Raw genomic sequence first — 4,078 nt, forward strand, 5'->3', positions numbered from 1 at the left:
TCCCAGACTCTGGTTGAATCAATACTGGTGCTTGAGTCAACACCGCCTTTAATTTCTCAAAGCTTTCCTGTTGTGCCTCTCCCCAGTCAAACGGCATATTCTTCCTTAACAACTTTGTTAAAGGAGAAGCAATGATCGAGAAGCCCTCAACAAAACGTCGATAATAACCAGCCAAGCCTAAGAAACTGCGAATCTCAGAGATATTCTTGGGTCGTTTCCAATTCATAATAGCCTCGATCTTGCTTGGATCGACCTGAATACCTCGCGCAGAAATAATATGCCCCAGAAATGACACTTCTTGAAGCCAAAACTCACACTTGCTTAGTTTGGCATATAGACGATGCTCTCTCAAAGTCCGTAGAATGATCTTCAAATGCTCGTAATGCTCTGCCTCAGTAAGAGAATAGATCAGAATATCGTCAATGAAGACCACCACAAATTGATCCAAATATGGTCGGAACACCCGATTCATCAAATCCATGAAAGCTGCAGGAGCGTTCGTCAAACCAAAAGGCATCACTAAAAATTCATAATGACCATATCTAGTGCGAATGGCCGTTTTTGCAACATCAGATCCTTTAACTTTCAATTGATAATACCCCGAAAGAAGATCAATCTTAGAGAATACAGTAACTCTTCGCAATTGATAAATAAGTCATCAATCCTGGGTAGTGGGTATTTATTCTTGACCGTCATCTTGTTCAATTTCCGATAGTCAATACATAATCTTAGCGACCCATCCTTCTTTTTCACGAACAGAACTGGAGCTCCCCATGGTGAAGTACTATGTCAGATAAATCCTCGATCGAATAATTCTTGCAATTGGACTTTCAACTCCTTAAGTTCCTTTGGAGCCATCGATAAGGTGCCATAGAAATAGGTGAAGATCCCGGATAAGTCTCAATCTCGAACTCTACCTCTCTATCAGGAGGTAACCCAGGCAACTCCTCCGAAAAGACATCAGGAAACTCGCTAACTGTACGGATCTCCTCGATCGTGGACAATGCACCTTTGGTGTTCAAAATACAAGCAATGAAGGTCTCATATCCCTTCCAGATCATACGATCAATTTCCATCGCTGAAGCTATATTGGAGAGATAGCCACGCCGTTCACCAATTAACACAACAATCCGACCATCTGAAGTCTTCAGAGTAGCCCGCTTGTATTCGCAATCCAGCTTTACCTTGTGTTTATTCAACCAATTCATTCCAAGAATTAGATCGAACTCCTCTAAAGGAAGCTCCATAAGATCAGCGAGAAAAATTTCTCCCTGAACCTCGAGAGGACAACGCCGGAATACTTTATTCACTAATACCGCTTGTCCTACTGGACTCGTAACTGTAACAGTATTTTTAGTGTTCTCGATCGGAATCTGAAGGTTTCGAGATACTGAGCTCGATACATAGGAGTGGGTGGAGCCATTGTCCAATAGTGCAAAGTATGGAATGGAATAAATAGTAAATGTACCTGCAATAACCTCTGGCTCATCTATGTCATCACGACGTCTAGTGGTATAAACCAAAGCTGGCTATCTAGCCTCAGAAGCTGTTGGCCCTCTATTTTGCTGAGGTCGGGCTCTACTGTCTGTCCTGGATGATGATCCTCGAGTCTTTTCTTGACTATGATCTCTAATTGGGGTACTATAGTCTGCGAATGTACAGGAGTTTGGGTAGCGGTCTGCTCAAACGAAGCTAGCTGAGGACAATCCCTCCGATAATGACCACTAGATCCACACTGATAGCAAAGACCCATTTTCTTACGACACTCTCCTGTGTGCTGTTTACCACAATACTCACAAAGGGGCCCATTATAATACGACGAGGAACCGCCTCGACTGACAGCTAAAGGTGAGGATGCTGCAGGTCTGAAACGTGTATTGCTTCTCTAAGGGGCCAAAGTACGAGTCCTCTTCCCGGACTGTGCTGATGACTCAACAGGGCCTGAAAATTTCTTAGATCGTTCTTGATCAACACGTTATCTACCAGAAGCTAAAACCTCCACCTCTTCCGCATCTTTGGCTCTGCCCACCAGCACATCAAATATCTCATCCTGATGGGTTACAACTTGCCTACGCAGCTCGTATCTGAGTCCAAGGGCAAATTTACGACATCGATCTCTCTCCGTAGGTACCATACTGAATCCGTACTTCAGCAACTTCAGAAACTCGATCTCATATTCAGAAACAGTCATGTCTCCCTGAACCAGGTCTTGAAACTGTTATCGTCTCTGAGCTAAGAAGAGCTCTCCCAGAAAACGGCTCCGAAATCGATCCTTAAAGAAATTCATGGTCAAACGATCGGTAGGAACACTACTGGTCACTGACTCCCACCAAGTGTAGGAATTACCATCTAACATTGCTACAGCACCCAGATATCTCTTAGTTGAGTCCAAACCCAACTGATCCATACGTATCTCTGTATCCTGGAGCCAATCCTCAGCTTCAGTAGGAGCTCCACCAATCTGTCCCCCAAAAGTTCTAACTCCATTGGCAATCAACGTCTGTGAAATAGGAACCTCAGATACAACACCAGTAGCTTTGACTGCTCCCTGTATTAACTGCAGAAATTGTCTACTAAAATTCTCATCTAATGCAACTCTTGTAGACTCTGACTCAATATCGATCGCTCCTATGATCGGTGTAGTCATGCCAATACCAGCGACATGAGGCAGATTCGTTGGGGTCGTAGGAGCAGGATCACCTATCGGAGGTGGGGGATCTACCCGTATCTCATCAATCGGATCTGCAAATCTAGCCACTCGACCTCGTCCACGGCTAGTTCGACGACTACGTCTAGTACTCATTTTGATGGATCTCAAGTTTACTACAGAAGATAAAACTTAGGGTTAGATAAGCACTTGGAGTCTCGAACACAGTTAAAATCTTAATAACTTTATGACATGGCCTTAGTAACTTGTTTTGTAAAATATTTCAAAATCATATTTTTAATGTGGACTTATACACAGTCCGAGGTTTAAAAACCAAAAGCTCTGATACCAATAAATGTAACCCCCTAGACCCGACCTATGCGTTTAGACTAAGTCTAGTGGATCACATTATGATTCTTAAAGACATTTTCTGAAACCGTTATTCAATCAATGTAAAATCACATTGTAAATGATATGAAATTATAATAAATTATACTATCAAAACCCAACTTGTAAATATAATACCAATAAGTAATAAATTAATTTAAAACAGGTCTTCAAAATCAAAATCACGATAAACCGAACAATAATAGCAAAAGCGTCATCATCATAAAATACAATACTTTAAAATAAGGTCCATGTCACCCAAAATAAAGTCAACTTGCAAGATAAAACATTACAATCAGATATACTTCAAGAGATATGTTGATCCTCCAAGTGCTCGAACCGAGGTATCTAACCAACAGTATCTGAAAGGGGAAAACATTTTCGAAAGGTGAGCTAGGCTCAATGTGTCCCAATATTACCTTAAAATCAATATAGGTACATTAAACAAATCATAGTCCAGTACATCTCATAAATTCATAAAAGAGTTTAACTTTTAAAAATCATAGTTTAAACCCTTTTTCTTGTACACAATCAGTAGTTCCCAAAACTATTTTCCATATAGCTTACTTTAAGCACACAGCAAAAAGAAAGCCAACCTAAGGATAAGCTTTAGAGCTTGTATCCTTAAGCCCGTAAGTCCAAGTCCATATAGCTTACCCTAAGCACACAGCAAGGGAAGCCAACCTAATGCATCTTAGGGCCCTCAAGAGTCACATTAGGCCCGTTTATTAGCTTGATCAGAGCTATACTATCGTAATTCAATTCAATCCAAAATCAATAATCATAAACCAATCATCATAGTCCATAAATCATCACCAGTAAATCGGTGTATCAATAAACAGTAAACCATAGATTTCAATGTACCATATTTTAAAATATATAAAATAATTATGTCGTAAACAGGGAACACACCTCGATAATAGGTTCAATAGTAGATCTACTGATTGCTGGTTTCACCAGGCTTTGCTACATTTTTCGAACCTAATTTATAATAACACTATATTACTAATGGGTAACATAAATAAATCTCTAAAATCATAAAAT

The sequence above is a fragment of the Hibiscus syriacus genome, unplaced genomic scaffold, assembly GCF_006381635.1.
Source record: "Hibiscus syriacus cultivar Baekdansim isolate YM2019G1 unplaced genomic scaffold, ASM638163v2 tig00112738_pilon, whole genome shotgun sequence".
NCBI lineage: Eukaryota > Viridiplantae > Streptophyta > Magnoliopsida > Malvales > Malvaceae > Hibiscus > Hibiscus syriacus.